This window comes from Camellia sinensis, chromosome 5, assembly GCF_055761805.1.
Source record: "Camellia sinensis isolate YWXY chromosome 5, ASM5576180v1, whole genome shotgun sequence".
NCBI lineage: Eukaryota > Viridiplantae > Streptophyta > Magnoliopsida > Ericales > Theaceae > Camellia > Camellia sinensis.
In genome coordinates, this window is record NC_138965.1 from 124,335,562 (window position 1) to 124,358,431 (window position 22,870).

Consider the following 22,870-nt stretch of genomic DNA (forward strand, 5'->3'; position numbering starts at 1 on the left):
ACACACACACACACACACACACACACACACACACAGAGGCAAGAAACTTGGAGATTTTACTAAGGGATTGAAGAATTGTGTAGAGGAACTCAAGTTCTTGCTAAGTTGAGCTTACTCTAGATAAGTGTTTAACTCTTAATTTATGAATTAAAGTCACCAAGTATGTGAATTCAAAAACCTAATGAACTTAAACATAAGAATTGAGCTTAAATTGATGAATTGAGAGCTAGAGCATACAAGCATGCATAATTGTGTGAAGAATCATCAATTTGAGCATGATTTTGTTACCTATACTTGAATTGAGACTTGAATCATACATGCATCCATGAATTATGTTGTTTTGAAGCGCAATTTCATGTTTTGAAGTTGTAGAAGAAGAATTTGAGCAAATTTTATACATGCATGAAGTTTTAAGCTTCAATTTTGCAAAATCATGAAGTTTTTGAGCTATAAGTTTGGAATTGGCTTTATCATGTTTTGTAAGTGTTTTCATGGTTTGGTATGCATCATGCAAGACTTTACATTTGGAACTCAAAGTTTGAAATTCAAAACTTTGTTTTAAAAACCTAAAATTCGGCCCCATCGATGAAGCGATTAAGTCACTGCTCAAGCGCACAATGAGGGCTTCCAGTTTTTTTTTTTTGCAAAACATTGCACATGGCTTGAGCAACCTTAGTTTATTTTGCACATTGGCTCGAGCAACCATCGAGCCTAGATTTGTACCATTTAGTACTTTTGCAGACCATGTGGTCCGCTCGAGCAACCATTCGTGCGCTTGAGTGAAGTGTCATGTTTTAGCATATTTTAAAAACTCATATTCTATTCATATCATCATTCTTACTCTTTTCTGAGCATTATTAGGCATGAATTAGGTATCACGAATGAAATAATAAGTAAGAACTTGACATAAGAGAATTGAATAAGTTAATATTGATTTGATTAAGCAACGAGCTTGAATGTGTATACATGTTTAAGTGATATGTAGGTTGATCCACAGAGACGTGACAACCACTTAATCGCTGAGAGTAATTTCTTAGTAAAGATATTTTCTTATATTTTATTTTCGGAATGTTTTAATGTGGTAAGCTTTTCCGAATTTATGATTTTGCAAGTATAAATGAGCTTCTATTTGTTTAATCAACATGATATCTGTTAATTGATTGGATTAAGTACGCATGTATAAGATGGACCCAAGGTCGTTCTATATATCTGATAAGATGGACCCAAGTTCATTCTAATTATCTGATCATTTGATTATCCGATATATGTTGACCAAATAGTCATTATACAATTGTAATGAATTGGACCCAAGGTCGTTCTGTTATGCTATGATTTGTTTTGCTCTGTATATTTGTTATACATTGGACCCGAGGTCATTCTGCTATGTGTTGGGCCAAATGTTGTTCCGTTAAAAGAATTGTATATGATATGGAAACGATTATGTTTATGTAATAGAACTCATTCATGTAACCTCTTTACTCTGATGCTATTCATTGGATTTTAACTTACTCCGTTATATATGTATGTATGTGAGTAGCGGGATGACCAACCTTAGAGAAGTTCGATGTTTACTTAAGTTTTGTGATGTCAACCATGAAGTGTCTCACGAAAGAGGCTTTGTCTTTGTTTTGATTTTACCGGTCATGTTTGGCCGTCTTTTGTCTTTAAGGGGTTTAAGTTTTGTAAGATCACAAATGATATTTTTATGTTTAAGTCTTTGTACTAAAAAGTTTGAAATGACTGTATAAACAAGGTATGCTGTATGATTGTAAGTTATTAATGTGTACATGTTCTGTTTATTCCATATATACACAGCTCATTGGACAATCGTTTTCTATTATATGTTTCCTCTTTTAGCCCCATATATATATATATATATATATAAATATGATTTGAATTCTGTTTGAGGTCGTAGGTAATCACATGATTACTGGCCAGTTATGATCCAAACTTGTCCAAACCTCTAGAGGCAGGTTTGGGTCATGACAAAAATCATCTCCAAGAGTTTTATTTTTATTTTTATTTTTAATTTTATGCCAAATTATAGCATTGTCAAATTTTGGAAAGCTCTTTCCTTTTATCTTTGTCTAAGGATGGGTATTGGCCAGTGAGTTGCCTAGTCTGCCTAGATTAAACATTAATCAACAAATAAACAAGATAATAATATTTAAATTTTGAAATTACTTTTAATTATTGGGATGTTTGAATAAGAGAGAATTTCTCCTTCATTATTGGGTTGTATGTAGTTAGTGGTTTTTGGGTTTGGATTTGGTTGGCTTGGTAGATTGGTTGTGTTAGGTTTTGTTGACTTTCAAGTTATTGAGAGCTAGTAGTTTATTTGATAATGTAAATTTTTTTTATATTTGTAATTACTATCTTATTGATTGCAAAAAATAAATAAATAAGAAAGAATTTTTTTGAACAAGAAGAAATTGAATGAGAAAAGATAGTTAAGGATAAAGTAAGAGCATCTCCAACATTTAACTTTTTTTTTTTTCATCAAATTTGAATAAAAACTTTATGTGATGTCGCGCGCTCCAATGGAACAATCTAGAATTTTATCAAAGCACTGGTCGATCAGGAGGACAATTGGGGTATGTCCGGCTATTCGACTGGTCAATGTAATTTTTCACAGATTTTTGCAAGAAGGTGGTTTCGGCCAGCCATCTGATGAGGGTGTATGTCCTGCATCTCCAACGGATATGAACAATAAATTGATGAAAGGCATCATCCTCAATTTGATGAAAATTTTAAGATATTCTAGATTTGATATGGGTTTGATGGGAACGCTGGAGCAGCAAAAAAAATTATTTTTTTCATCAAATTTAAATTTAACCAAAAAAAAAAAAGGGTACAGCGTTGGAGATGTTCTAAAATTGAATGGTGTATACATAGCTTTCTTAACGTTTTAGATTTTGTTTCTTCTACAAAATTTAAGATAGGCAATTGGAGAAATTTGAAAACCCCACATATATGGATTCCAACGATGAACATCCTTTATAAACAAAGAGATTTTTTTTTTTTTTAATTTGATTATTTGTCGTTTCTAAATTTTGTGGATTTTTTTTTTTTTTAGTTCTTGGATAAGAGGAAGGAGAATTTAATTTTTATGGGTAAATCACAAATACAATCCTTTAAAATTTACTTAAAATATTAATTGTTTCTTATGGTTTTGAAAATTACATCATGTTCCTTAAAATTTTAATCGCATAACAAATAACATATTTCATTAATGGGAAATTTAGCCAAAATCCCTCTATTGGACCCTTATTTGGCGAAAATGATAACCTAATTTAACCCTTATTTGGGAAATTAATCATTGAGTGAATTAATAGTTTTAATGATGTGAGCAATATATTAGGCCATGAAATTCCAAGAGATTTGGCTTAGAGGGTGAAAAAGCCAACCAAAGGATTTATCATCCCAGAGGTTGCAGGTTCGAATCTGGGTGGTCGTAGAGAGGAAGGAATCCCCTGCTAAGGATATCTGTCACAAGATGACTTCTCTTCGATCTCTCTCCTACGTTGTTCGATAGCTGCTTGGCTTACAAGAACTACCAGATTGTTACGAAGGCAAAACATCCCACACTTTGGTTCTACTAGAGGTTTGCCTGACTATTGATTTCAAGATTCCAGAATTAATTAAAATGTACATAAATTAATCCGAATAAATTAATCCGAATAATCAGATATATATATATATATATATATTAGGCCATGAGTTCAATTTTCTGTCTCCTCCGATATACCATAAAAATTGATGGTTTTTCCCCCTCATAATAAACTCATCTCCTTGAATGTTTCACTTAATTAGGGTCGCTTTTTCTTATTGCCTATCTCGGTGTTGCGGATCCGTCTAATCTTTCCTTTTCCTATACTACTTCTCAATGGATACTTCTAGGAGCATTGTTGTGCACCGATCAGGGGTTGGAGGGCGTGCCATAATGGCCCATTGAGCCTTATCTCGAGTTTATATCGTTGATTCAAATTGTTTATATTGTAAGATTTATTTAATAAATTATTTATGAAAAAAATCAAATTAATTGAATATCTGTAATTTCAAAATAAGGTTACATTTGTTTTTTAAAAAATAAATTATTAGAATAATTTTGATAATATATGATATGTTCAATAAATCTTACAATAATGGCCAATTAACGCTCACAACAGCGTACTGTGCTAGCACGCTCTCATGTCCCATTCATCGTCTTCTCTTATCATGTTTTTGCTTTGTAGAAAAAGAAAAAGAAGTCAATGTATGTATTGACTAGCCGTGCCCTATGCACATAAATTCTCTTTAGAGAAAAAAATAGACGTAATTAAACTTTAAAAATGTTTGTTTTAATTTTTTTTAAACAATGATATTTAGATCTCATTCTAAATCACTTATCTTCATTTTATGACCTCTCAAAAGGGGAGTAAAAAAATGATTGCCATTATTTTTTAGTTTTGGATACTAAGGCGCTAAATGAGTAAATGAATCAAGAACACGATATTTTTAATTTTTAATTTTTATTTAGGGTTCAAGCTATTTGAAATACATATTTCAAACTTTACTATATTTTTTATCTATAAAAATCCAAATTAAAATAATATTTGAGCATGGTGTTTGGTAAGAGTAAAAGTTATAAATTTCATTATTACTATTTAGATATTTCAATTCTACATTTTCAATAATTAAAATTTTCCTTATTACTATTTACATTTTATGTTAAATTTTTGCAATTCTTAATATTCAAACTATTCTCAAATTTTCTGGTTCTTGCTTAAATTTAACTTAAATGTGCGAGAAATATTATCATATCAAACAAAATCAACACTTTCATGACGTGTATTTTTTATAATTTACAAATTTAATAATTTGATAAATTTGCATTGAAATTAGAAGTCTTAACGGCTGTACAACATTTTGCTTTATATAAGAGTAAGTATAAATATGTATGTGTGATGTGTACTTGAAAATCATGATTTAAGTGATAATAATTAAAGAACTAATAATAAAGAGTCATTTATATATCAATATTTCATAAATTCATGACAAAACAATATTTTACTACATATAATAGTAAACATAAATTTAATCGAGTTAGCACAATTTAAGTTTTTGGCTCAATTTCATGGCACATTTTTTTATTGGCTAAGGCCTAACTCATGAATAAGAACTTTGGTCTAGACCTGATATATATTTTTGCTTGATCAAAATATTAGACCATGGTATCATTAAAAGATGAAGTATTTATTTACTTTAAGAATAGTTTCTTAATTTACTTATTTTATTTTATTTTATTAAGTTAAGTATAATTCATACTTAAACAACTTTTTTAATTATATATACATAATTTTTATTACAAAATAGAAAAATAATTAACAAATAAATGAGAAAAAATCAGAAATTTGGGAAAAATATATTTAGATTTTTATCATCAATTTAAAAAGTAAAAAGTTTCCATATGGTTAAAAATTTCAAAGATTCTCTAATTAAGGATAAAATTTGAAAGGTATTGCCATATTGATAATTAAAATTAAAAAAAAAACAAAAAAAAGAAAATTGATGAGAACCAATAATATAATGACATAAATTTTTTACATTACAAAAATACAAAAATTTGAGAAAAATATATTGAAATTTTCATCAATAAAGATGTCACAATGTTTTTGCTTATATTATATAATACTAAAATTTTATGCTAGTCAATATGCTTCGATCCAAATCTTTGGATTTTGTTGTTAGAGGAATCGAAACCAAATTCAGTGTTTTGGTTTAGTTTAATGAGAACATCACCTTTATTTTTAACGATTTTACAAAAGCCTATAGAATCCCACAGCTGGATTAACTGAAGACTTGGTGAGATATGCCCTATAAATATTGCACCATTTGCCTTTTATTAAAAAGGTTGGGTATGTGAAAATGATCCATCTTCTAATATTAAGAAACTAGAGGACACATGCGATATTTGTGCAATTCAAAAAAGAAAAAATATTAATATAAAAATAATGATAAAAATAAAAAATACACACATAGTATGTGTTATTCAAATAGTAAGAGTTTTTTTTTGTTGTTGCTAAATTTATGATCTTGATTTCAAATCATGTCCTCCTCTTAATATGATTTTTGACACACCTTCTCAAGGCTTCATATATATATATATATATATATAATAGTAGAGATTAGAATACGAAATATGTTTAAATATAATATTCGGTGAGTTTAGTAACCAAAATTGACCCTATCTTGAGCGGTTGATTCAGTTTGTTTACGTTAGTTTTCCTTAGGACACTCAGGCCATAGGTCCATTTTTGAATAATTTGGGCCATTAGGCCCAAAAAAGGACACTATCTATTGAAATTAACCTATCTGTCTATCTCTTGAAATCACTCAATATTTGTTTATCTGTTGAATTCACCAAATAACTTATAGCGACTTTGGTTTAGATTCGACCCTGTTGATGTTTTGGATCCGGGTTTCATTGTCTTATTTGGTTGTTCATGTATTGTTTTCCCTTATTCCTCATTGAATTTGATTATTGGGGTGTGTGTAGACGTCCCCGCGGAGGGGGACCTTCGCTGCTACAGTTCGGACTCGCGATTTTTGTTTGTCGCGGTTCTTAATCTGAACCAAAGAGTCCAAATCTGGCAAATCGTTTTGAGAAACAGATTTTTGAAAAAGTAGTGCCAAACATGGACTGCTTTGCCAGATACAGAGTCGCCACCTAAATATTTTTAAAATGGGAAAATTTAGGAAACCCTGACTCGGTGCCGAAGGCCACATGTCCGTCATCACCGGAGTTGTCTCGGCTCGGGAGCTTGGGTACGATCGGGAAAAGTCAGCTATGAGCACCCCCTTTCGCCCGGTCCGAAGACCGGCCTCTACTAACCATGATATCCGATTTTGAAAACATTATGTGTTCTTATTCCAATTATTAGCCTAGAATTACTATGTTATGCGTGCAGCAAACAAGTATAGACTAGATTGCCTAATTTGGAAAGAAACATTGCATATCCGTTTGTTTTGAAAATGCTTTGGAATTTGTTACTCGCAAGTAGGCTAAAACACGGATTTTAATGAGTTTTTCCAACTCAAACAATCCAACCTTCACCCACAGGCATTCAAACAATTTAATCTCACATAAGCATTTAGCCGCATGGCAAGCATACTGTCATGTTAACATTCACACGCATGCGAGATGCTAAAGCGAAAATACTTACATTGTACTCCGTGCCAAAACAGTAAACTAGTTAGCAAAACATGCGTGTCCTAGTTCATGTTAAATTACCTAATGCAACACATACAGGATGCAATTAGATAGGCTCGGCTAACCTAAGCATGGCATATGAAATGCGATCAACTATCACATATTCAATTTGTGAATTGAAGTACAAATGCAGTTAGCGTGATGTACCGAGCCTAATGTATGCAGTACAAATGCATGAATGCACGCATGCATAGCATAAGGTATGCTAAATTAAACGTGCCCTAATCTACCATCATAAGCAGGTAAATAAAAGGGAAGAAAGACGTGAGGTTGGAAGACATACACACACTCACGCACACTTATTACATATTTACCCTCACTCGGAGGGACCAAATAAATATTACAAATTAATTAACTACTCAAGCTAATTAATATTACAAATTGCATAATCGACTAAGCAAAATAACTTAAGATAAGAAAATAGGAAATACGCCTCGGGAAACGCGTCGCCATGCATAGGCTGCCTCTGTTTTCCTTCCTTTACTCCTCTGGAGGCTATCAAAACCTCAAGGATACATTCCTGGACATTGGGGAGTGCCACCGGCTGAGTGGAATTACCACGGGCAGTGGTGTGTGGCCATCGGCACAAAATGAAGCTGTCAGCAGAGAAATTGTTGCCGGTCGGCACCTTACACTGCCGGTCGGCAGAGTGTTCCTGCAGAATCTGCAAATGACAGCAACAGAGGGCAAGGCAAAGCATGACAGCACAATTCAAGGCATATATGCACCAACCATGTCCCTTATCATGATAATGACTCAAAGGGGCATGTGCCTCGATTCTCGGACCACCAATCACGCATTTCCATGCATGATGGCCCAAAGAACCAAGTATGCAACTTTGATTTCAAATGCATGCAAACCAAATCAAACCAAACAAGGTCCAATTCCTATCACTAAGTCAAGGAACAAGGCATGCATGCAAGATGCAATGCAACCTAAGCATGCAAGCTAAGGATGCAACATGACATGGCGATACACTTGTGCAAGCATACAAGCATACATATGGCAATGCACGTCAATGGAAAGATGGGCTTATACATGGTTTAGGCAACTCCAAATAGGCCTAAAACAGTGGCCAAAATGCTATAATGAAGGACCAAATACAAATGCACACATACACATGTTGAAAGGCCAATACTTAGGCACAAATTGGACAACCCTCAAACACATTTGAAAGGAGGAATCATGGACTAATTAGCATGCAACATAAGCATTGAAATCATGCTAAAACATGGTGCCAAACCAAACAATAAATCAAGCCAAGCATGCAACAAATGGCCCAAATGCTCAAAGCAAACCAATAGAGTATTGAACTACACTTAGCAAGACCAAACATGGCATGAACTTGTTGGCCAAAAACAGAGTTTTGGGACATTAATACAAGGCCTAAGGACCACTTAGATGGCATCCAAATGACTCAAGAACAAAGGCATGCATAAACACCAAAACATGGAGCATGAGATGACAACCTTACAAGGCATTAAAGGGACATCAAATGCGAGCTCTCAAGCATGCAATAAGGTCTAAAATGGCATGGTGGATGGTCCCAAATCACCAAAACAATGCAAGGATGGCATGCTATACATTCATATGCTTAAGGCCAACAAGCCCAAATACAAAAGAGCTATACCAAGCATGCCAAAATCAACCCAAACACTTATGGACAGACCTAGAACATGGCAAAATATGCACAAAATCTTCACAAGACCAAGCCTAAAACATGCTCTAACAAGGGCTAACAACCTAAGGCACATTGAGGCAATAACATGGCATTACAAGGCAACTATGCTAAGCATGCATCGAGTACCAAAACCATGTAAAAACAGAGGCATAACATGACATATTAAGCATAAAAAGCAGCCAAGTCATGGTCAATACACCCTCAAACATAATGCTCTCTCAAGAGGCCAAAGCATGCCCTTTTCAAGGACAACAAGGAGAGGGGGTGGCCCTCTCCTTCTTGGGACTTCAAGGCATCACCTTCACCACTGAAATCCCTCAAGATTTCAGTGGTGAAGGGACCCTAACACCAAAATCCCGGAGTTAGCACAAAAGGGCACAAAATGAGGCCTTTTAAGGCCTAAGGGTGTTCAAACTTACCCAAACCACAAAACACTCTTAATAAACAATCAAGAGGACTAAAAAACAGAAATATTTTGTGTTATACAATAAGCACGAAAATAGCTCTAAGATAGGTAGAAAACCAATGCAAAAAAGGGGAAAAATGAGACTAGGTTCTCACCCTTGAAGACCCCTTCACAAATGGTGCTCCAATGGCCTCCTTTGGCTTGAATCCAACACCAAAACTTCAAAATCAGTCCCCTAGAACCTCAGTTCCAAGAGGAAGGTGGAACACTAGGTGCTTGTGTGCAATAGTATGGACTAAAACACACACAAGAGCACAAAAGAGAGGGAAAGAGAGATAGAATGTGTATCTAACCCTAACCCTAGAACTCAAACCCTAACAATGGCTGTCTAAGCTCTCAAAATATCTTAAATGTCTAACCTCTCAAGCCAAGAGACACCCCCTCTCTCTATATGGCACTTCTTGTCTTGTAAAGCTTACAAGACAAGCTTCACAAGAGGGAGATCCCTCCATATGGGGAGCAAAAGCAAGACAGCTGTCTTAAAATATCTGCAAAAGCAGATGCACAGTAATCGGCCGGCCAAAAATGCCATCTTGGCCAAAAAGAGTGCCGGCCGGCACTAAATAGTGCTGACCGGCAACAAATAGTGCCGGCCGGCAATATACATTGCCGGTGGTAGCAAAAACCAGCCGGTGGCCTCTAGCCACTGCCGGTGATGGGTGGGGATGGTCCACAAGCCCTACCCTGCCCTTCCAAGGCAAAACACAAGTGTTTGGTGCAAAACCAGACACTAAACGGTCGAGTTCGGAGATTCTGAGACAAGGCGCGTAGCCGAGACCTCCGGGAACTCCAAACGAACACAAACATGGATGATCACCGAGTGTTCAAACGGTGACGTCTAAGTCTTGAGGACGGTCAAAAATGGGGTGTCTACAGTTGCCCCTCTTTGACAGAACTCGAAAGTCATAACAATGACGGGAGTGAATGTCAAAGCCCAGAGACGACCTATTTTTGACAAGGCCGAAGACTTAGACAAACATGCAAGACAAACAAGATATGCGCTCGAAGGCAGGGGCAAAATGCAAGACAATGCACGAAGCTGAGCATAACTTATGATCATGCAAAGAAAGCTGTAACGAAGCATACATGCGACAGTTTTAAGCTAGCATACACCAAACTACACTACAATGCAGAAAGGATGTAAGAGAATTATGCAATTCTCAATACTTCTCGCTCGGAGGATACAATACCTGTGCGGTTCGTCTGGTTGCACCAGCCTCAAATGAACCGTACATACAATGTCGTGCCTGCAAAGAAAACAAACTTAACAGGTACAATATTGTTAGCAACATGCATGACAATGCAAAATGGATGCAAAACGGATGCAAAACGATATGCAATATATACAAAACAATGTATAAACAATGTAAATGAAGATGCAATATAATTGAAACAATGCAAGCTACATGCAAAGCAATTGAATCACGATCCAATGACGAGCGGTTCGAAACCATACCTATGTCAAATAGATTGATGGAGATAACAAGTCTGTCTACCATAGAACGGTCAACTGAACTATGAGCATTGTAGACAGACGCAAGAACAAGTATTGGGTGGAATTGACATAAGTGGGGAAACGACCCGCCGGAGAAAGGACTACGATTCTAATGCCGGATGTAAAAATTACACTACAATGTAATATATATGGATATGCTAGAAAGATGGCAATGGATATGGCACGCAGGCCAAACCAAATCTTGCCTAGGAAAGGTATGTACGCATACAGGTCATGTGTAACACAGAAAAGGTGCCGCAACCCTCAACCAACATATCAACGTGGAATCGGCGCGATACACATGCAGAACTGTGTTTTAACATGAAAAGTAAGGGCACATACCGGACCAAGCTCAACCTGGAAAGGCGCAAGCCATAGGCGGAAGGTGATGCAATGAATGCATGTAATCTACAATGCAATATCTACAAATATGCAATGAAATGGATATGGATACAATGGATATGGCACGCAAGCCAAACCAAATTTTGCCTAGGAAAGGCATGTACACATACGAGCCATGTGTAACACAGAAAAGGTGCCGCAACCCTCAACCAACATATCAGCGTGGAATCGGCGCGATACACATGCAGAACTGTGTTTTAACATAAAAAGTAAGGGCACATACCAGACCAAGCTCAACCTGGAAAGGCGCAAGCCATAGGCGGAAGACGATGCAATGAATGCATGCAAACTACAATGCAAATGCATGACAATGCACTATGATTGTTTTTTTTTTTGTTTTTTGAGATGCACATGATGCAAGTGCGACGCGCATGCTATACGGAATGTAAGACGATACAAATGAGCCACGCATGCCTCATAAGATGCAAAAATGATATGAAAGAAGATTTTGACAATTGGACTTATACGCTACGCGAAGCCGGTTTGTGTTCAAAACAATGCAATGTACCTACAAGTACAAGCGAGGTGCGCAAGACAGCGCGATAGGATGCATGCAAAATGCAAGTAAGGTGCACAAAACAGTGCGATGATTTGAAATGCACAAAACAGTGCGATAGTTTGACATGCACAAAACAATGCGCCGATTTGAAATGCACAAAACAGTGCGATGGATATGCGATATACATGGGGCAACTTTTGGACCTTGTAAAAGTCAAAAGGATACGAAAAGGATACACCTTGCATGGGTTGGAGTGCTACGCACGGCAGATGCAGTCCGAAGTCAGAACGGAGGCCGGTTGACCATCGGAGGTACACTTTCTTGCACTTTCTTAAGCTATGAAGACCAAAAACTCCTCATATGGCCTAAACAAGGCCGTGGGAACATCACCGGCCGGGAGGGGAGGCTACCGGCTGTCCACCGGCTGAAAAATAACTCCATCGGCACAAAAAAGTGCCGGTCGGCACAAAACATTGCCGATCGGCAAACAGTTGCTGAATCGGGGCAGATTCGACTTTTCACTCTGGGCATTATAAAATAGGGTTCCCAAACCCTAGTGCCTCACTTCCCTACCGCCGAAAACTCTTGCCCTCTCTCTCTCTAGAGCGTTTTTGTCTCCCTGTTTCTCCGTTTCTTCGCGTTCTACGCCCGTTTCGTCGTCGGATTCGCGATTTTCTTCGCGTTTCGGACATTTTCAACCGATCACATTTTTGTTTCGGTGCATCGTTTGGCGTTCCCGCCTTTTCAGGGTTTGTTCCCCTTGTTTTCCTCTTCATTCCTGTGCCTTTTCACAATCCGGCCTTCCCGGCCATTTCCGACCCTCTCGGGAGTTGACTTTTCGGTTGACTCTTCGCATTCCGGCCCGGTTTTCCTTCCTCCGGCCATTTTCTCATCATTTTCGATATGGCAGACGATATTCCACGTGGCGGGACTCCCCCGGACCACGAGATGGATCCTGGGGTCGAGCTCCTACCACTGAACGAGCGCCCGTTCGACCCGACGACCTACCGACCGGCGATCCATGTTCTGCCCCCCGACGGCCTGCATCAGTTCCGGAGCTTCGAGAGGCACGTGGCGCCTGAGCTACTACTGCGTGAGGCTACCTCCCACCTTTCATTCGGCACTTCCGAGGTAATTCTTTGTCTTCTGCTTTACTTTTCGCAATGTAGGATACAAAAACTGTCATAGCTAGTTGTATTCTTTAACTGCTGAAAACTGATATGCCATAGACTGTAGTTGACTGTAAACATACATACAACTGATATCTGCTTGAGACTGACACATGCACACACACTGCACTAGCCCTGAATCACTCAAACACACTGCACTCACTGTATTTCACTGCATACACACTGGCACCCAGTATTTGTCTGAATCTGTCAAATTTGCACACATGCTATATCTGTTCTGAAACACCCAAACACGCTGACACATCACACGTATTTCACTGTAAGCACACCGGCACCCGGTATTTGCCTGAATCTGTCAAACTTGCACACATGCTTTATCTATTTTTTCAAAACTGCATTTTGAATGTTGTCTTGCAATTGTTATTTTCTGTTTACAGGAGGGTTCCCATACCATCCGCGGGTATGGGAATACTGGCGCTCGGGAGTGGTACAGTGAGCTCCCTGATGCAGTCCGGCGCATCGTGGATCGAGCGGGTTTCGGCACCTTCTGCCGAGGACTCTCCAGGCTCTCCACATGCAGACCTCTCCTCGCCGCTCTGGCGGAGAGGTGGTGGGACACCACCGATTCTTTTCATTTTTCCGCTGCAGGGGACATGACGATGACCCCTTACGATTTCTCGATGCTCACTGGCATCGGGGTAGGGGGTGATCCGATCCCTTTCGACATTGACATGGATGAGTGGACCACCGCTCAGGTCCATCTACTGGGGGAGGCGCCACCCCTAGCTCGCTCAGGTTTCGTCCGATACTCCTGGTTCGAGGTCCAGTTTCGAGTCCAGCCCGTGTTGGAGGAGGAGGCGCAGATGACCCAGGAGGACGTGGAGAGGTATGCTCGCGGCTTCCTCATGTTCCTGTTCGGGACTACCATCTTCGCCGATCGGGCGAACACCGTGCCTCTCTGTCTTCTCAGCGCACTGGTGGACGTCCGGGACATCCTGCACTATGACTGGGGTGGCGCCGCTCTGTCCACTCTCTACGGGTACATGAGCTCGGCTTCGCGCGGCAGCGGCCAGCTACTTGGAGGTTACTGGCGGGCTTGGGAGGTACACTTCTTCTCCGTTTTTTCATTTTTGTCTCGTACTTTCTGTACTCTGTACACTGCACACACTGTAGTCTGCTTTACACTTGCTGTATACTGTACACGCGGCACACACATACATTCTGCTTTACACCGACTGCGCACGGCTCACACTGTACACTGTACACAATACACTGCACAACACACGGCTCTGCCATTTCTGCTTTATTCTATATATTCTGCTTTTTCTGATAAATGCACTGGTATTTACCTTGCAGCTGTGGGTTTACGCCTACTTTCCTAGGCTCGCTCTTGTGCCAGTTGCGGAGACTCCTCTGGCCGTCCCGTTTTCGAGTCGCTTCGACGGGAGATGCACCCGGCGACCACGGGAGACATTCGGCTTCTTCCGCCGATACTTCGATACCATTACCCCTGCCGAGGTATGTTTTACTTACAGTTCATTTAAGCTTCGCTTTTCCACTGTAGATTTCCAAAACAGTAGATAACAAACTGTCTGTCACTTTCAGATCACATGGCGGCCGTGGGCTCCCTTGCCGGCGGCGATGCGGGATCGGTTCGCTGGTGCGGAGGAGACCTCGCGTTTCCGGATCTTGCTTGAGGGCCCGGTCTGTCGGGCTTGGTACCTGGGGGAGCGTTTCCTACGCCAGACCCTGGGGTTACTTGAGCAGATAGTCCCGGTTCAACCCCCTGCAGATATGAGGGAGACCGAGAGGCTCACCAGCGAGCAGATGGATGACTACACCATTGGCTGGGAGGAGGCCGGCTTCAGAGGCACCGGAGACTATCGGGAGTACGTGTAGACGTACCTGATGCGACCTCTGAGCGGCCGTCGAGCAGAGGGGGCCAGGCCTGTGGCATCGGCGGCTGGGGCCAGAGCGGGAGTTGGAGTAGGGGCTGCGAGGAGGGCCCGAGTTCGTGGTAGGGGCGGAGTGCAGGGAGGACGGGGAGTTGGCTGGCCTGCCCTGCCCGCTGTACTGACTTTCTAGGGGCAGGGTGGGTCGACTTATCAGATCCCCTTCGCCCCTCCACCGGCTGGTCACGAGCTCATCGGCGTCCCCGATTTACCTCCGGTATGTATTACTGCATTTTGTACAGTCATGTCATTTCAGTTTACTTGGTATTCCACAGAATATTAATGCATCTGATACTTTTGCAGGCTTCTTCTGAGTACACCCGTCAGTCGTTGGCGATGAATGCCTCGATGATGGGGATGCTTCAGCGGACATTTGACCTCCTAGCCCTCTATAGCATACCGGTATGTTCTTCTGACACTGGCCTCAACCATTCATACACTACCTCACATAATCTGATGCACGGCACAACACCTGATACGCTGATCTCACAGTATCTAATACACTGCATACACTGCATTCTGCACCGTACTCTGCGATGATAAACTGCTCACGGCATTCTCATACTGTACTCATACACTGCATTCTGCACTGTGAAACTGCTCACGGCATTCTCATACTGTACTCATACACTGCATTCTGCACTGATAGACTGCTCACGGCATTCTCATACTGTACTCATACACTGCATTCTGCACTGATAGACTGCTCACGGCATTCATACACTGTACTCTGCATTGCATTCTGCACTGATAAACTGTCTACAGTATACTGATGCATTTCCCTTTTATGTACTTTTTCAGCCTCCTTTCCAGATTCCCATGGCAGGAGGTGCTCCAGCTGGACCTTCCGTCCCGGCTCGAGGGAGAGATGAGGAGGGCCGTGTATTCCCTCGCACGAAGGCGGGGCGCACTCATGTCGGGAGTAGCTCGCGAGCTCCAGTCCCGGACGATGATGATGATGACGAGGAGTCAGAGACGGAGGCAGAGGCGGAGTCAGAGTCATCAGAGGAGGAGACCGGAGGAGGCACTAGCTCGGGCTTTGACGACGATGCTGATGATGCTCCTGGACCCTTGTCCAGGAAGAGGACTAGGACGGACTGACGGCCCCCCGGAGTGCTCGACATGGATGCAGATTTTTGCTATCTTTTCTTCTTTGTACTTTTCCTTTTGTTGGTAGTTAGATTACCTTGTACTGCCGCAGGCAGATTTTTGTTTCCAAAACTTGTACATTTGAAAAGATAATGAAATGAAACGGACTTTTTATCTGAAAAAGTGTTTACATTTACACATCTCATGCATTGCATCGCATCTCATCATGTTACACCTCAATGTAAATGAAATTGACTGGTTGTCTGAAAATTGAACACTCGCACTGTAATAATCAGATAACTAAACAGCCAACAGCAAAATAACCTAAGCAACCCACCGCCTGATTCTGGACACATAGCCCTTACTCTGTTGGGGGATTAATCTGCATACAGCCCGTAACACAGCATTCGTTTCATTCTGCACACGGCAAACTTCAAACAAAACAGCCCAATCTGACAAGACGACCTTCAAGGGTGAAACCGGCTAGGGTTGAAACACAATCGAATATAGAGAATGGCACAACATTCTGAGCATAAACGATTTTTGAAATTGAATGAGGGTTTTTCAAACCGGGATATCGAGCCTACGACTGAACACAGCGGGGAGGACTCAAATATAGGTACACGGCCTAACACCACGAGACACGCTCGAAAAAGACCTAAAACAAAGTTTGAGATATACAAAACAAAAGACACGACATACAGACGCGTTAGCGAAGATGGGGGACCTCGGACCATGAGGAGCCAGTTCGATCTGGGTATTGTTTCCCACCCTTTCTGATTTGTGATTCTCACATCACTCGGCTCTCGAGCTCGTTTTTTTTCTCAAAACCCTTTGCCTCACTTTTCTCTCAACTTACACCTCTCTATTCTTCATTCTCTCATTTTTCATCCCTCCCCGAGGTGTTTAATGAATGAATAGGAAGTTGCGGGTTCATGCCTAATGCCGTTAGCTCACGGCTATTTCTTCTGACGGGTAGAGCGCTCTTATGGCAAGTACGTCGATGACGGGGGAAAGACAGAACGCCTGGCTCAACTGTGCCCCTAGTTCATCATTTTAACCATTCTTTGTTTTTGCTTTCTACTAAAACAATTTTGATCAAAATGAGAGTCGGATTAACGTACTTGTTCGATTTTTGATTTGAAAAGCATGCAAGTCAGGCAGCAAGCACTGAAAATTTTCCTTTTTGGGTCCAAGACAATGGTCCAATTTTGGAAAATGGAATAGTTTTCGAGAAAATAGTCAACCTCAGTAAAAATTTTCAAAAACTATTTTTGCAAACAGTCAATGCTCAACAGGCAGGGAACTTACTCTTTGAGATGCGCAACCTCGGATCGGAGGCAATGGAAAATTGCCCCTGGTTTGAAGGGGGGTGGGAGGCAACGGAAAGTTGCCCCTAGTTTGAATGGTGGCTCACGGCGGCTCGTGGCAACGGAAAGTTGCCCCTTGTTTGGGATGATGCCGCGGCAATCCGCTGACAGTCTTCATTGGCGGTGGTCGAGCTCTTGGACACAACAATGACGAAGACGGTCACAACAAATATATGGACACAGTCGCCTTTGGAGGCGTTGGCGACTAGTCTTTGGGATGAAATCGAAACCATTGCATGGACTGAGACGCTATGAAAGCGTTGGGGGCTGGACTTCATGGTGAAGTTGCCTACGTATCCCAAACATGGGAATCAAGCCTCACGTAGTTCCGGTTAAGGTACACTCGGGTATTTTAACCTTCACTTTTTAGGCTTTCACTTTTGCCAAGGTGCCCGATGCGGGTTTTCGACCTTGCGAGCTTTTTTCATTTTCTATTTCTTTTTTCCTTTCTTTTTTTCTCTTCTTTTTTTTATCTTTTCCTTTTTTCATTTCTTTTCTTTTCTTCTTTTTTTTTTTTTGTGTTTTTCTCTTGCTCTAACTTTTGCCTGGGCCGCCCTTCTGGGTTTTCGGCCCAGCGAGCCTCTCAAAGGGTAAAAGTGTAGCAAGTCCATGCCAAATGGTTCCTGAACTGGAAGCCCCTCTGTGTCTAGGAGAACGGCTGTTGCAATGATTTATAGGAGAATCCATCCCGGTTACTCCACGAGCTTCTTCCGGCGAGATCTACTCCTTCTGATTCGGCTTTGATGCTTCTTGATCGAAGGCTACTTCAAAATTGGCCACACGGGCCTTTCATGGCGTTTGTCCGTTGAAGTTTCTGAACGTTCTGAACGGGTTCAAAGTCAGAAAACAAATGGGTTGAATCTTGAGGCTAAGAGCGATCTTAGGCTGTGCGACCTCAAGAGGGATTCCACACAGGTCTTCGCAGGGCCGCGCAAAACATTTGTTTTTGAAAGTTTTTAAGAAAGCGACAAATCGCTCGCGCCGAAGATAGTGTGGAACCAATCTGGATCAGGCCAAGATCCTTCTCAGTACTCACGCCGACAAGCATGGTTTCATTCATAAGAAGGCTTAGCACGCCTCTCTTTCTCTCAAAATGATCAAAATTTTGCAAAACCCGAGGAATTCCTTCCTCTTCGTTTTCATCACCGCAGTGCTCAAAAGAGGTTTTTGAAAAACTTAGGTTAATGCAATGAGTTTGGCACGCTGGAGAGCAGGCGAGATGTACTGTCAGCCTAATCAAATTCTCTGACACTTATGCTGAAAGCAAGCATGAAGTTGAGATAGCAACAGCTGTTCCGTTCGGATTGATTGGTGTAACTGGCTCTTTGGCAGAAACAGACTCAAAACAAAAACAGATAATAACAAAACGGCGTTCGGGACAACAACCCCAGAATCACCTAGTATTATATACAAAGGGGACTGACTCGATACAACAAGACAGACCCTTAAGCAAAAGACTGACTCAAGACAAAGAGACAGACTCAAAACAAAAGACTGACTCGATATCCAAGCCAGGATTTACAAAACTCGGTTTCACCGATGCTCAAAAATGCGTGCCAGACGCTACATCCAAAATATACCAAATGTCGCCCGCAAGCGGTTCACTTCACATACTCACAGTATCTGAGCCCTCGAAATCCAACAACTGGGTGGTAACGGACTTGGCTGAGGTGGGTGGAAGGATAACCTTGTTGTCGATCAAATCCTGCACTACATGACGAAGGCGGGAACAACCATCGGTACTGTGACCGGACTGTTGGTGGTACGCGCAGTACAAGGTAGCATCATGCGTGGCGGGGAGATTCTTCGGGAGTGGCCGAGGCTCCAAAGGTTTAAGATGCCCATTCTTCGCCAATATCAGTAATGCCCTAGACAAAGGCATGTAGAGATCGTGAAAGGCCCTGCGCCCTCGGGGCAGGTACTTTGAAGTTTGAGGATTCTTGCCAGATGCGCTAGCGAAAGGGTCGGCTGGCATTGCCTTGGCTTTTTGAACCTTTCCCGGTGCAGGGTTGGGAACTACAGGAATTGTCTGGGCATGACGGGGCCCATCCCGATTTTCTACCTGGCTTGAACTGCCTTTGATCGGAGTGGGGAAAGCATCATCCACAACTTCGATCACGATCGCAGATGTTTGTTGCTTGTTCATCCCTCTGATTTTCAGAGCCTCGACTGCCCACAACAGTTGTTCAATAGGATCGGCATCTACCTTTGCCTTGTCTTTTCCTCTGGCCTCAGCCTGATCAAGGGTCTGGGTCGGTGTTGGCATGTCGCGGCTGTAGCTGGAAGCCACCTCTGGCTGGCTGAGCTCTATCACAATCCGCCCCAGTAGCGGGGGCTCCTGTGGTACGAAATTCCCGGCATACGGCGTCGCTGGCAGTGAAGCTGACATTCCATAAGCCAGATCGGCCACGGACCTCTGGAGGTCACCTATCATTCCCATCAATTCAAAGGTGGTGGGCTCACGAGCCTGGTATAACTGGGGAGCCCAGACCGGGTGCACAATGGGCGACCTGGGTGGGTGTGACATACTGATGCTGGCCTCACTCTGCGGAGCGGTCCCCTGCTCCAATGCAGCCGTCATAACCACAACTTCTTTTGAATTTTGTGCTGCCATAAATCCTGCCTCGGCAAGGGGAGACACCGGCTATTCTGTATCAACTCTGCGACTCTCTGAACCTTGAAAGAAAAAAAACAGACAGCATTTCAGCCCAAAACGGATCAAACACGGGTGTAGCCAAACAACTGTACCCTACTGCTGATCACTGTTCCCAGAAATTACTGTTCCCCAAAAACCGAACCGGATACCCGCAGATAACTGATTCTTATAACTGACACTGATACTGGTGTCCTCAGGTCTGATACTCAAACTTGCAAACTGACATGTACTTTTCTTGTAGAAACACATTCTAGAAGCACATAGCAAGTAAAGAGAGCTCAATCACCCCTATGTTGGGGTAGGGTTTCCCTGTCCTATTTTGTCAGGAGCTAGGGTTTCACTACGCACACAGCGGTTTTTCAAACAACCTAACGTCGGGTAAGCAACCTGTCCTATCTTGGAATGGTCACTATGGATCCGAATATGTACTAGGTTGAATGGTCAAAAAGGGTGCCTCGGTAAAAACCGGGGTTTGTGTTCCCATGCTGTCAGAGCCCATAGCCGGTCAGCCTTATGGTCATGCCTTGACAAGACAAGCCTCCGGCAAACCGTTCAGGAATGGCAGATGGCAAACACTGTGTTCCTAGGCGCACCAATGCACATGCAATGCAAAGAAACACATAAATGAAATTAAAACAAGATATCATGAGTTCGAGTCAAGCTCTCTAAAAATCCCCAGCAGAGTCGCCAGAAACTTTAGACGTCCCCGCGGAGGGGGACCTTCGCTGCTACAGTTCGGACTCGCGATTTTTGTTTGTTGCGGTTCTTAATCTGAACCAAAGAGTCCAAATCTGGCAAATCGTTTTGAGAAACAGATTTTTGAAAAAGTAGTGCCAAACATGGACTGCTTTGCCAGATACAGAGTCGCCACCTAAATATTTTTAAAATGGGAAAATTTAGGAAATCCTGACTCGGTACCGAAGGCCACATGTCCGTCATCACCGGAGTTGTCTCGGCTCGGGAGCTTGGGTACGATCGGGGAAGGTCAGCTATGAGCACCCCCTTTTGCCCGGTCCGAAGACCGGCCTCTACTAACCATGATATCCGATTTTGAAAACATTATGTGTTCTTATTCCAATTATTAGCCTAGAATTACTATGTTATGCGCGCAGCAAACAAGTATAAACTAGATTGCCTAATTTGGAAAGAAACATTGCATATCCATTTGTTTTGAAAATGCTTTGGAATTTGCTACTCCCAAGTAGGCTAAAACACGGATTTTAATGAGTTTTTCCAACTCAAACAATCCAACCTTCACCCACAGGCATTCAAACAATTTAATCTCACATAAGCATTTAGCCGCATGGCAAGCATACTGTCATGTTAACATTCACACGCATGCGAGATGCTAAAGCGAAAATACTTACATTGTACTCCGTGCCAAAACAGTAAACTAGTTAGCAAAACATGCGTGTCCTAGTTCATGTTAAATTGCCTAATGCAACACATACAGGATGCAATTAGATAGGCTCGACTAACCTAAGCATGGCATATGAAATGCGATCAACTATCACATATTCAATTTGTGAATTGAAGTACAAATGCAGTTAGCGTGATGTACCGAGCCTAATGCATGCAGTACAAATGCATGAATGCACGCATGCATAGCATAAGGTATGCTAAATTAAACGTGCCCTAATCTACCATCATAAGCAGGTAAATAAAAGGGAAGAAAGACGTGAGGTTAGAAGACATACACACACTCACGCACACTTATTACATATTTACCCTCACTCGGAGGGACCAAATAAATATTACCAATTAATTAACTACGCAAGCTAATTAATATTACAAATTGCCTAATCGACTAAGCAAAATAACTTAAGCTAAGAAAACAGGAAATACGCCTCGGGAAACGCGCCGCCATGCATAGGCTGCCTCTGTTTTCCTTCCTTCACTCCTCTGGAGGCTGTCAAAACCTCAGGGGATACATTCCTGGACATTGAGGAGTGCCACCGGCTGAGTGGAATTACCACCGGCAGTGGTGTGTGGCCATCGGCACAAAATGAAGCTGTCAGCGGAGAAATTGTTGCCGGTCGGCACCTTACACTGCCGGTCGGCAGAGTGTTCCTGCAGAATCTGTAAATGACAGCAACAGAGGGCAAGGCAAAGCATGGCAGCACAATTCAAGGCATATATGCACCAACCATGTCCCTTATCATGATAATGACTCAAAGGGGCATGTGCCTCAATTCTCGGACCACCAATCACGCATTTCCATGCATGATGGCCCAAAGAACCAAGTATGCAACTTTGATTTCAAATGCATGCAAACCAAATCAAACCAAACCAGGCCCAATTCCTATCACTAAGTCAAGGAACCAGGCATGCATGCAAGATGCAATACAACCTAAGCATGCAAGCTAAGGATGCAACATGACATGGCGATACACTTGTGCAAGCATACAAGCATACATATGGCAATGCACGTCAATGGAAAGATGGGCTCATACATGGTTTAGTCAACTCCAAATAGGCCTAAAACAGTGGCCAAAATGCTATAATGAAGGACCAAATACAAATGTACACATACACATGTTGAAAGGCCAACACTTAGGCACAAATTGGACAACCCTCAAACACATTTGAAAGGAGGAATCATGGACTAATTAGCATGCAACATAAGCATTGAAATCATGCTAAAACATGGTGCCAAACCAAACAATAAATCAAGCCAAGCATGCAACAAATGGCCCAAATGCTCAAAGCAAACCAATAGAGTATTGAACTACACTTAGCAAGACCAAACATGGCATGAACTTGTTGGCCAAAAACAGAGTTTTGGGACATTAATACAAGGCCTAAGGACCACTTAGATGGCATCCAAATGACTCAAGAACAAAGGCATGCATAAACACCAAAACATGGAGCATGAGAT